Genomic DNA, 13152 nt, shown 5'->3' with positions numbered 1-13152 from the left:
TTATGCTAATAATTTTCTTCATTATGTTTCTATTCCCCCCACCTATTTGTAATGCAAACCTAAATTATGAACATTTTTGGCATTTATATAAGTGAAACCATACTGTATTATCAATTAAATTGTTTTCATAGCATGTATTTGACATTCTTTCAAGTATATGTATGTAACTCAACTTCATTTGTTTTCACTGATATGTTATTCTGTCATATGAGTATTACAGAAAACATCTAATGATCTACTCTAATGATGTTGAACATTTAAACTTTGTCACAGGTAAAATTCCAGGATGACCCCTAAGATTTCCAACCCCTCGTATACATATACTTTCTCCTATTTATTCAGTCAAACACTAATCTAGGTGCAGCTGTGAAAGGACTTTGCAGATTTAATTAAAATGTCTAATCAGTTGACTTTAAATTAGGGACAGGTTCTTGGGTGGGCCTGAAATATTCAGGTGATCTCTTAAAAGAATTCAGAGAGATGTGAAGCAGTAGAGGGCCACGTGGCAAGTAACTACTGGCAATCTTTGGAGCTGAGAGTGGCTTTCAGACAACAGCCAACACCTTGACTCCAATCTTGTGAATCTAAGCAGAAAATTCAGTTGGGCCAAGCACAGATTTTGACCTACGGAAACAGAGAGATAACAAACGGGTGTTGTTTTAAGCCATTTAACCTGTGCTAATTTGTTATGCAGTGGAAGAAACGATGAGAGTTACTTGTAGAATTGTGCTTTTAGACGCAATGCTGCCCTGAACACTTTTGTGCATGTTCCTTAGAGCACACACGCGGGACTTTAAGGCAAACACCTAGAAGCCGAATAGAATGGAACCGTTACATGATATGCACATTACTGGAAAACTATGTCAAATTATTTTCCAACATAATTTAAATTTATCCTTTGACCAGCTATCAAGAGAGGTTCCTTTGCTCTCACATTCTTCCCAATATGGGGTATTGGCAGGATTTAAAGTTTTCCCAGGCAAATGACTGTGAAATGGTATTTATTGTTTTTATTTTTGTCATGAACAGTTGTTAAATTTTATCAAGGGTTTTCCTAATCTACTACAATTATCATAAAACTATTATATAGTTTTCCACTGTGCTAATATGGAGAACTATATCACCTAATAATCTTACAAATAAAAAATAAATCCAACTTGGTCATGATGTAATATGCATTGTTTTTGTTTTAAAATGCTGAATTCACTACTGCCTTTTTTTTTATGGGGAAATTTACATTCATGCCCATGAGTAATTGAATTATAATTTCCATTTATCCTATTATTCTACCCTGATTTTGGTACCAAGATTTTATTAGCGTCAAGACATAAGTTTCAAAGTATTCTCTGTTTCTAGTCTCTGGAAGAATTTTGTTAAGTTTAGAATTTTCTATTCCTTGAATATTTGGTATTACTTTCCTTTAAATATAAGATAAGAATAAGGTGACTTAAATTTTCTATTTTCTGGAATTACAATTCTAGGAATATATTTCAATTTCACTAAAGTTTCCAATATACTGGTGTCCATTTCTCCAGAACTACCTCTGTTATCACTGTGTTATCTGTATTTGCTAGGAATGTGTTTATGTTCTTATTCTTCATGTATCCTGTTTCAGAGGTGTTAATTCTGATAAACTTTTTAAAGAAATAAGCACTACTGATGTTATCTATGGGACACTTGTTTTCTTTTTATGAATTCCTGCTCTTTATTATTTACTTGCTTCTATGTCTTTCGGTTTATAATGCTTTATTTTGTTTTAGTTTTGTTTTTTCTTGCTTTAAGTTGAAATCATTTTTCATTAGCTCATTAATTTTCATCCTTCTTTCCTGGCATAAACCTTTGTGGTTATTATTTCCTGTCTAAGAAGTATTACCTGTCTCACACAAATTTTAATTAGTAGTAGTTTTATTTTTTTTTTTAACACTAATACCCTGTTAAATACAAATAACATCCTTTGCTTCTTCTCCTTGTCTATACCAACATGTGAATTTCCAATATGGAATTATCTCATATCCTGTTTTTTTTTTATGCTGTGCTTTACTTCTTTGTTAAGACTTTGCCTTCCATATAGAACTAATGATGAGTCTCAAGACTCCAAATTCATTCTGATTGGTATTTTGGTCACACAGCAATGATTTATCTCTTTTTTTATATATATATATATTCCTCTGAAAGGATAGTGATCACCTTAACTTCAGTAGATACATTTCGCAGCTACTAATTACTAGAATGAGAATGCTTATCTGAACTTGACCATTCCATCTCGCTTCGTGTTATTATCAGTATCCTTTAATCTAAATGTCTCTTGATTCTGTCTCCACACACATAAGAAAAACGTTTATTTTATACCTTTACTTTTGATTTAAAAGATAGTATCCTCTGAACCAAGTAGAAATGACCATTGCTGTAGGAAACAACAGACCTCTCTTACTTTGCTACATCTGCCTGACAGGGGTTTAACAAGCTTCACTAACATCAAAGGCTGCGCAGAGCTGAAAAAAGTCTCATAATGCCTTTTAAATCCTTTATCTTTCTTTTCTCAAACATGCGATGTGTAAGCATTCATTTTATGCAACTTGCATTCAAATTTCTGCTGTTCAGGCAGAAAAATATCTTTCATCAATTTTAAATTCTTTAAATATTTCCTGATCTTCTACATGTAGGTTAGAGTGAGCAGCCAATTAAAAAGATTAAAATAGTTTATCCTGATACCTGGACTTAAGCAAACTATTTTGACCACAAGCTACAAAAACACAATTGTGCAAATATACATATGAAAAGAGAATTTATTATTAAGATACAGGGGGTTTTGTGGACTCTGTGATTATTAGATCTGAGGAGGGTCTAGATGCAGAAGTTAGAAACTACTTACAGGTTGTTAGAGCCCACAAGTCACTTTATGTCCCAATTATTTTTTTTTATTTTTTATTATTATTATTTTTTTTTGTATTTTTCTGAAGCCAGAAACGGGGAGGCAGTCAGACAGACTCCCGCATGCGCCCGACTGGGATCCACCCAGCACGCCCACCAGGGGGCGATGCTCTGCCCATCTTGGGGCGTCGCTCTGGAGCAATCAGAGCCACTCTAGCGCCTGAGGCAGAGGCCACAGAGCCATCCTCAGCGCCAGGGCAAATTTCGCTCCAATGGAGCCTTGGCTGCAGGAGGGGAAGAGAGAGACAGAGAGGAAGGAGAGGGGGAGGGGTAGAGAAGCAGATGGGCGCATCTCCTGTGTGCCCTGGCCGGGAATTGAACCTAGGACTCCTGCATTATGTCCCAATTATAAATTCTCATTTTTTTTTTCTTAAGTGAGAAGCGGGGATGCAAAGAGACAGACTTTTGCATGCACCCCAACCAGGATCCACCTGGCAAGCCCACTATGAGGCTCTGACCATCTAGGGCTGCTGCTCCATTGCTTAGCAACTGAGTTATTTTAGCACTTAAAAAGAGGCCATGGAGCCACTGCAGTGCCCAGGGCCGACTTGCTTCAACTGAGCCATGGCTGCAGGAGGAGAAGAAAGAGATAGAGAGAGAGAAGGGAGATGGGGAAGAATGTGTGCCCTGACTAGGAATCAAACCCAGGACAATCACACTCTAGGCCGATGCTCTACCATTGAGCCAATTGGCCAAGACCCCAATTATAAATTCTTAAGTGAGAGAAAACTCTATTGAGCATGTCTTGGGACAGATGCCCATTCATTGTCTAACCAATGATGGTGATAGGATAAGAACAGAGTATGAAAGGGAGTTTGGAAACCAATTGCTCTATGTGGGGCCAACAATTCTTGGAAGACAGAAAGAGGAGAATCAATCTGCTTTAAACAATTGGGAGTTTCTGCCAGAATTTAGAGGGAAAGGAGTCAAGCTAAAAATAATTAGAAAGAATATAATGCAATTTTATAGACAAAAATGGAGAATAAAGATGTAGAGGCTTCATGTTCCTTAGAAAGAAGGAAAGAAAAAAGAAGCATACTAAAATAGTTGCTATCAAAGAAAATTAATTAAGCACAAAGAAAAAATATCCTGAGACAATTAAAGGTCTAATGTGGGGAACAATAATTAAAGATACAATTCTAACATATACTGGTGAAAAAATCTTAAATGTAAAGAAATAACATATGAACATCACAAGCAGTCAACAGAAACAATACAATGGTGAGAAAAAAAAAGATATGTAAACAAGAAAATTAGACTGGCCTTTATTTCTTTTGTGAAATGTAGATACCAGGACCACTCTGAAAAACATCTAAAGGTTTTAAGTAGAAAACTTGAGAATCCCATATTTTAAAGTAAACCAAGTTTTCTTTATATGAAAAAAACAAAGAAAGATGTTCTCTTTCCTTCTTGTTGGGGAAAATGGGCTCTGACAACTGAGAGGATCTATTTCCTCAGCCTGTAAGTTTCCACACCTCCGCTCACCTGCAACTCCTTTTCCCCCTTATCCTTCAAAATCAGCTCGATGGCAGTTCCTTCCCTGGGCCCTCAAACCAAAGTTTGTTGCCATGGCATTGTCTCTTTCAAAGAAGAAAACCAGTTTCTTTCATTGCACATTTCAAAATTTGTGTTTATATATCCAATTGTGTGCATCATTAAATATCAATCTTCTGGCCCTAGCAGGTTGGCTCTGTGGTAGAGCATCGGTCCAGCCTGTGTATATCCCAGGTTCATTTCTGCTCAGGGGACACAGGAGAAGCAACCATCTGCTTCTCCACCCCTATTCTTACCCTTTCTCTCTCTATTTATCTCTTTCTCTCTCTCTCTCTCATCCCCTCCTGCAGCCATGGTTCAATTGATTCGACTGAGTTGGCCCCAGGTGTTGAAAATGGCTCTGTGGAGCTCCTACCTCAGGTGCTAAAAATAGCTTAGTTGTGGAGCAATGGCTCTAGATGGGCAAAATATCGTCAATAGGGGGCTTGCTGGTGGATCTGGTCAGGGCATATGTGGGATTCTGTCTCTCTGTTTCCCCTCCTCTCATTTAAAAAAAAGAAAAAAAATCAATTTTCCACATCAAGTCATAAGACTCATGGAGACAAGCACAATTCCTATTCTGTTCATCACTGTATACACAGCACATAACACAGCATCTGGTAGACTGTATTCAATATATGCTGTGGGAAGGGGAGAGAAGAGAGAGAAGGGAGTTGTACTTCTTACTTGAATGGGTGGAGGACAGGCAACTGGGACAAAAGGAAAAGAGCACTACAAGGCAATAGGGTAAAGTCCTGCTATATCAAGTACCACACTAGGTGGCTTATAAACCACGGAAATTTCTTTCTCACAGTTTTCACAGGGTGTCAGTCGGGTTGGGTCCTGGGAGGAATCCTCTTCTGGGTAACAGACCGTACACTTCTCATTGTTTCCTCCCATCATGGTGCAAGCAAGCTCTCTAGTGACTTATAAAAGTGCTGACCACATTCATGAGGGCTTTACCCTCATGTCCTCATCCAATTCTACTTACCTCTCAGAGATTTCACTTCCTAACACCATGACATTGTGGGGGAGATTTTCACATGTGTATTTTAGGGGGATACAAACATTCAGTCCATAGGTAGCCTGAGAGACACAGGATCTAAAAAGAGGCCCCAGGAGTTCTGCTAGAGAAGGCTTCATTCACATCACAGTACGGGATGCCAGTAGTTATTGTAGGCTGTGCAAAGTGGATGAAGAGATGGATGAAGGAGTTTGTGAAGATGTGGAGATAAGGAGTGAAAGATAAAACAAGGATATCTTTCTCTAATGCCCAGTGGAAATCCCTCTTTGAGATAAATTTTTATTGAAAAAGTAGAAATTGGTTGTCTCCCAAAGAAATGAATTTTAAATGATACATCTCTTCAAAAAGTTGACAATGAAAGTTATTTTCATTTAAAATATACTAAGCTTGTTCTGCAAAACTATATCGAGCAAACAATAGCATCCTAAAAGTAGTTCATTCTCTCCAGCTCCTTTTGTAATGAAAGAGCTTTCATCACCCAAGTGATTAGTTCTGGGCTTTGCCCCTCCACACCACTACAATTTCTCTGGATGTTAAGGAATGCATTATCTGTTGAGGTCACAAAGGAGTGTGTCTATGCTTATAAGTGTCCTAGAATATTGGCATTGGATGATTGCCCAAACCAGGCAGTTCAAGTAGAGTTAGGTAAAGTCCCAAGGCACAGTGGCATTCCACTACTAGGAGACATCCGTAGGAGCTGTGTCTTGTCAATGGAAATTCAGTATTCATAGTGAGAGGTGAGCAGCTAACATAGCCCTTCTATCTGGGAGACGGGAGAGAGTTACCGCAAGAAGGGGGTTTGGCATAACATTTAGTGCTGGAAACTAGCAGGGTAGGGCTCTTTCCCAGAGCCAATTTCTGTTATTATTATTATTATTATTACTATTATTGTTTTTAGAGAGAGGAAGGAAAAGAGCAGGAGAGAGACAGGAACATCTGTTTCTATATGTGCCCTGACCAGGGATTGAACCAGCAACCTCTGCACTTCGGGACAACACTCCAACCAACTGAACTATCTAGCCAGGGCAGCTAATTCCAATTTCAAGTACTCCATACAGTTCCCTTGATTTAGTATGTATAATGTGAAACCAAGGAAAATAGACATACTTCAGCAGTCATATTACTAAACCATGAGTAAGAATCAATGTTATCGATTTTGTTGTTTAAATTATTTATATGCATTTTCATATTTGTCAGCTTAATTTATTCATATAAATTAAGATATAGATTTTTTTGATATAGAGTGTTGTTAAAATACCCAATGTTTCTGTTTGTTAATTTTTCCTTATAATTCTGAAAGTTTTACTTTTATTAGCTTAATGGTTATGTTGTTGATTGCCTGCAAGTCACAATCAGCATAGCTTCCCAATGGCTTGTTCTTTTTTTCATGATTATATAGTGTCTTTTTATCCTAGTTAAGACAGATAATACTTCTATTACCCAGCTTTCTTTTCTTAGTATTTGTTTTGTTTTCCATACCTTTATTTTGAATCTTTCCATGTGGTGTTGTTTTAGGTGTATTTTTTTTTTTTTGGCTTATGGAAGCAAACTATTTCAAATTCAATTATACACACTGTGAATTTTAATAAGAAAGTTTAACCTGTTTATGTTTTCTGTAAGTACAGTTAAGTTTTTTTTTATTTAAAATTTTAAATTACAGTTGACAATATTATATTGTATTCAGGTGCACAATACAGTGATTAGACACATATCATTTACAAAGTGACCATTCCAATAAGTCTAATGCCAATCCAGCACCAGAGTACATTTTATTTCTATCACCTTATTTTTGGTTTGAGATTAAACTTGCTTTTTCTTTATTGCTATAATTTTCTTTCTCTGCCTTCGGTTGGGTTGGTAAAATATTGTATTTTCCCTTTGTCATTTGTTTTGCAAGAAATTGTTTTGATTGTCTGCTTGTTTTGGCTTCACAGTTGTCTCACGTGGCTCTCCAGGACCTTAGTCAGGAGCTAGGTTCTACCTCCAGCAGCCAGCTCCGGAATGTGGCAGATCTATGCTGATGAGTGGCCCGGTTGCCATGGCTCCGAGCCATGCAGATGTGTCTTTGTCCCCACTGTTCTCAGGCTCCAACTCATCAGCAACTCTATCTCCAAGAAATGACCTTCCTACCATAAGTAGGGGTGTCCACTCACGTACCTTTCATCTACTACAAGGGCACTTTTAGTCCTCTTTACCCAAAAGTAACCAATACCTTTTGCGACTTCTGCCTACTTAGCATTCAAAGTGTAATAAAGTCTTACATTCTGCTCTGCTCACCATTTTGTTTTTCTGTTCCTTGACTATAGAAATACTTGTCTCTTGATGAGCTTAGCTACATCTCTCTTTCTCTCTCTCTCAATATATATATATATATTGATATATATTTATATATATTAAAAATATATATATGCAATATAAGTGAACGACAAGATAACCTGGAGTTGTTATCTTTGAATATATGTATCCTGATTTATTGATGTTGCCCCATTAAAAATAAAATTATTTAAAAATATATATATTAAAAAAAATATATATATATATATATTTCCCCCCATTCCTACTTCATTGGAGTAAAGATGCCATCTTGACCTGAAGAGTCCCTCTTCTCTTTCTATTTCTGTGTGATTATGGCCTAAACATTTCCCTCTCTCTCAAGTCATCCTTTTTGATTCTCAAAAGACTGTTTGGAAACCAGAGAGCTGAACAATAGCTGTTTCTCTTCTTTTTTAAAATTTTATTTCTTCATTAATGATCTATTTATTTTCAAGGTGATGTAGATGCCTCTAAGAAGGGGAAAGGTCATAATAAAAAAGAAACGCTAAAAAGTATAATTTCAAAAATTACTATTTTAAGAAGTTTTTTTATATGTCCTTAATAAAATTAAATATGTATTATTCTAGCAACAACCACTAAGACTGAATTAATGTGGCTTATTGACTTCCTCCAGCTTTTGCTATTGGTGTTGTCATTCCTCCTGGTGTGTGCACTACAGAAACCTGAGAAAGGTGAGGAGAGTGTTGTGTTCTCTCCATCCTGCTGCCTGTGGGGAGTGAGGAGCAGGGACAAAGTAAGTTTGCCACCAGGGGAGGAGAAAAACATGATAAAAGTAAATTTATCCCATGGACCAATCCCGTGAACACAGGACCAATTCTTGTGGAGATGAATAAGAAGGTAACACCTGAGTAAAAGATAAGGGATGTTCAAATAGGTAAGGAAAGTAAAGGACTTTGAAGGAAAATGTCCTGACATGCTAAAGTACACAATGGCTGAGCTGGCCACTGTTTTCATATCTGAGATCTGTTGCTATTCATTCTCTTTGGGCTAACCCTTTGTGAAACTCTTTTCCAGAACATGCCGAATGATCAGGTGAACCGGATTCTGTGTAGACTTTACTGCCTATGAAACAAGATGCACACACTATGGTACCTGGGGAAGATGGGAGCCCATGGATCACTCAGTAACTGTGGACTCAACTAAAAAATTCTATCTAGATACACGTTTTTAAAAGTAAGTACACTAGAGCCTGACCAGGCAGTGGCACAGTGAATAGAGCGTCAGACTGGGATGCGGAGGACCTAGGTTCAAGACCTCGAGGTAGCCAGCTTGAGCACTGGCTCATCTGGTTTGAGCAAAGCTCACCAGCTTGGACCCAAGGTCACTGGCTCGGGCCTGCTGTAGCCCCACGGTCAAGGCACATATGAGAAAGCAATCAATGAACAACTAAGGTGTCACAACGAAGAAACTAATGATTGATGCTTCTCATCTCTCTTCGTTCCTATCTGTCTGTCCCTATCTAACCCTTTCTCTGACTCCCTCTCTCTCTCTGTTAAAAAAAAAAGAAAAAGAAATCTAACTACGTACTGACTTTAGTTTTGATTACATAACAATTTAGCTTCACTTACATAACGTGAAAAAAAATAGAAATAAAATAAAAGTAAGTACACTAGAAATAAGGAAAACAAAAATTAAGGAAAAGCATGGGCAGAATTTCACTTTATAAAATAATCTTTAGTGGATAGAGTTATGGTCAGTTTTGTGTGTCAGCCAGGCTGTACTTCCCAGTCATTCAATCAAACACTAAACATGTAATAAAGGTATATTATAGATGTGACTAACATCTACAACCAGTAGACTGTAAATAACAGAAATTATCCTCAAAAATTCAAATGGACTTCTAGACCTGTAACTCAATTCCCAATCAGTAGAAGTGTCTCAAGAGAGGAGCTGATGTTTTCCTAAGGAGTTGCATGTGGGCTGCTGCTTAAACTTGTGCCCAAGAATTCCCAGCCTTCTCTTTCTGATTAGCTGTTCTATGGATTTCAGAGTTGCCTCGCCAGCCTCACAGTTACTTAAGCTGATATGTGTGTGTGTGTGTGTGTGTGTGTGTGTTGGGGGGTGTTCTACCTGTTCTGTTTCTCTTGTGGAACCCTGACTGCTACAGATTTTTATGTTAGAAATGTTTTTGAGGAGGGCAGAATCTTAAGAACAAGTTTTCTCAATTGATTCTAAGTTTTCTCAATGGATTCTCTACTTTGATTAGATTCCAAAGCACTAAGGAATACTTCCGGTGGCAAAGAGGGCCCTGACAATCCATAGTATGATGTGGCAATAGATTGGCAAAATATCTCCATTTGATACACCTATAAAAGGCAGGGTTCTGGGCAAACAAGTATGTGAAACCATATTACATTTCAGTCAAACTAAGCAATACAATGGGATTGGCTGGTTGCTCGTCCTTATGTTACAGAAAGTAATGAAAAGAAATGCTGAGCTCAGAGCTCTGGTTCTGCATAAAAGCCTTGAGAGTTTCTGTCTGCCCTGAAAGAAACCTTTATCTCCTAGAGCTGCAGGGCTGAGATTTCAAAAAACCAAACTCTGACTCTTGTTCTGAGAGTGCTTTACTTTGAGTACAAATTGAGTTCTCAGCCTAACATTCCCTGTTAAGGTGAGGTCATTGACCGAGACAGAAAGGGTCTTGAAAACTGGAATGGAGTCAAAGGGGAGTTCCCAGTGAGGTGCAAAGTGTGACCTGCAATGAAAGATATTACACACCAAAAGAACACTATGACTTTTCCAAATTGCCGGACAGAAATTGGGGTAATATGTGTGGGAATGTATGTTAAGGGCGCGGGATAATGGTGTGAGGACTATAACATTGCAGCAAGCCAGACTTATTGATCTGGGCCCTCTTAGTAGAGATTCTGAATTTAATGTTGCAATCTGAGGGGTTAGAAAAGGCTCTACCAGTTTATTTGGTTGATTTGAAGAGACATGAACCAAAAGGTGAATAAATGAATTTGAACTTCCAGAACTATCTTTGTATACTGTAGAGGAAGGTATACAAAGTCTTAGGGAGATTGTAATATTAAAATAGATTTGACTTATTATTTAAAATCTGATCGCCCATCCTGGGACAGTCCAGAGAACACTTCTTCACCAGGACTGTACAAAATAAATCTGTAAGGGAACCCTGCACCCTTCAGGGGCTGTGACCTCTCTCCTCTGTAGATCAGAAATCACAGTTAGATCTGCTGACTACCACAAAACTCTGATCCCTAAATGCAGTGGGAATAATTAGATCCCAGGGTGGCAATTTTCAATTGGCACAACTTAACTGCCAAAGACAAGGAGGCTGAGGTTTCCATAATGGACAGTGGACTCATGGCAATAATCAAAATAATCTGTTGGCCAGATTGCTATGGTGTTGGCTAATTGATCATGGTGCCCCTAGAAAAGAAGTAGATGAGCAATCTATTAAATTCTTACTGGATCTGTATCAAAATTGGAAAGGTTCTAGGTCAAGTGAATAGAAGTCGAACTCAAATAACTGAAACACAGAGTCATGTCCTCACCATCAATTCCCAGATCTGAACTAATCAATTTACAGAATCAGAACTCCTTGAATGAAGAGGAAGCCCTGTCCTCTTGAGGTAATACCCACTATAGTGCCCAAAATTGATACATTTTTGCTAGACTAGACACCCCAATATGGATTTGTTTTTCCTGCACACAGTCCATCTGCCAAAACTGAATGATGTATTCATGGTCATGGTATTCCATATAGCATCACTTCTGATCAAGGAACTTACTTCACAGCAAATGAAGGGGAGCAATTGGCCCAAGCTCATGAAATTCACCGTGTCCCCATTATCCTCTGATGCAGCCACTTGAAAGAATAGTGGAATAGCCTTTTGAAACAAGCCCTGCTAGGCAGAAATATTTTGCAGAGCTGGAGCAATGCTTAAATCAGCATCTAATATAAGGTGCTGATTCTCTCACAGCCAGGATTAACAGATAGATCCAGAGATCAAGAGGTGAAAATGGGAGTAGCATCCCTTGCTCTTACCCTCATTGATCCACTAACAACATTTTGGCCTTCTAGCTCCATGACCTTATGCTATGCTGTGTTAGAAGTCTTAGTTCCAAAGGGAGAAATTCTTCTATGAAGAGGTACAACCATAATTCCATTGAAGCAGAAGTTAAGTCTGCCACCTGGCCACTATGGACCCCTTTTGCTTCATAATCAATAGGCAAAGAGATATGAACATGTTACTGTACTGACTTGGGTGACTGAACTTGTTTACCAAGTAGAAATCAGACTGCTATAACACAGTGGGAGTTAAAAAGAAAAAGATATGTCTGGAATACAGGAAATTCTTTAGGGTGTCTCTTAGTGTTACTAGGCCGTGTGATTAAAGTAAATGGAAAAGTACAACAATCCTATGTTGGCCATGACCCTTCAGGAATGAAGGTTTGGGTTACCCCACCAGGAGAAGAGTCATGACTAGGTGAGGTACAGGTTGAGGGCAAAGGGAATATGGAATGGCTAGTAGAAGAAGATACTTATAAATACTCACTACATGGCTAAAACCACATGATTCACTACAGAAATGAAGACTTTAAGAGTTATGAGTATGTCTTCCTGATTTTGTTATGTGTATATTTATGTTTGTATATAGCAACTAGTTTTTCTTTCTTTTTTTAATCACCTTATCATATAACATGATACATTAATGGTTAGCTTTACATCACTGTATTTAATTTACATAGTATCAAGAAAATGAGCACATGCCATGCAGGTACTTTGAACTCTCTTTGGGGAGAGGGTTAGAGCATTTTCAGTTGTACACAGGATAGCTACATTATTCTAGATGCGAGTGTGTCTCTATCTGGATATTAAATAGGGTTGAAGGAGGTGCACATGGGCACCAAGTTGACAAGGGGCGGACTGTGATGCTCAGCTTTCTATGTCAGCTTAGCCAGGCTATTGTACCTAGTTATTCAACCAAACACTAATCTACATGCACCTAACTGATACAGATAAGCAAAGAAAGAAACACCCAACCCCCCAAATTTTTAATGTTCCCTTCCATAAAAGCACTATTATTTTCAAAATAAAGGTTATGTATAATGCTGACTAACAACAGTTAGGACGGTGCTGCATATATAATGTCTCACTTAATCTTTACCATGGTTTATGAGTTAAAGACAGGAATACAGAGAGTGAATAACAACCTTGAAGCCTTTCAGGATTTCAACTCAAATTGTCTGACTCTAAAACCTTTTTTTTTTTTTTTAACAGAGACAGAGGGAGAGTCAGAGAGAGGAATAGATAGGGACAGACAGACAGAAATGGAGAGATGAGAAGCATCAATCATTAGTTT

This window comes from Saccopteryx bilineata, chromosome 6 (genome assembly GCF_036850765.1).
Source record: "Saccopteryx bilineata isolate mSacBil1 chromosome 6, mSacBil1_pri_phased_curated, whole genome shotgun sequence".
Taxonomy (NCBI): domain Eukaryota; kingdom Metazoa; phylum Chordata; class Mammalia; order Chiroptera; family Emballonuridae; genus Saccopteryx; species Saccopteryx bilineata.
The sequence above is the reverse complement of the archived record's forward strand: the minus strand, read 5'-3'. Positions refer to the sequence as shown.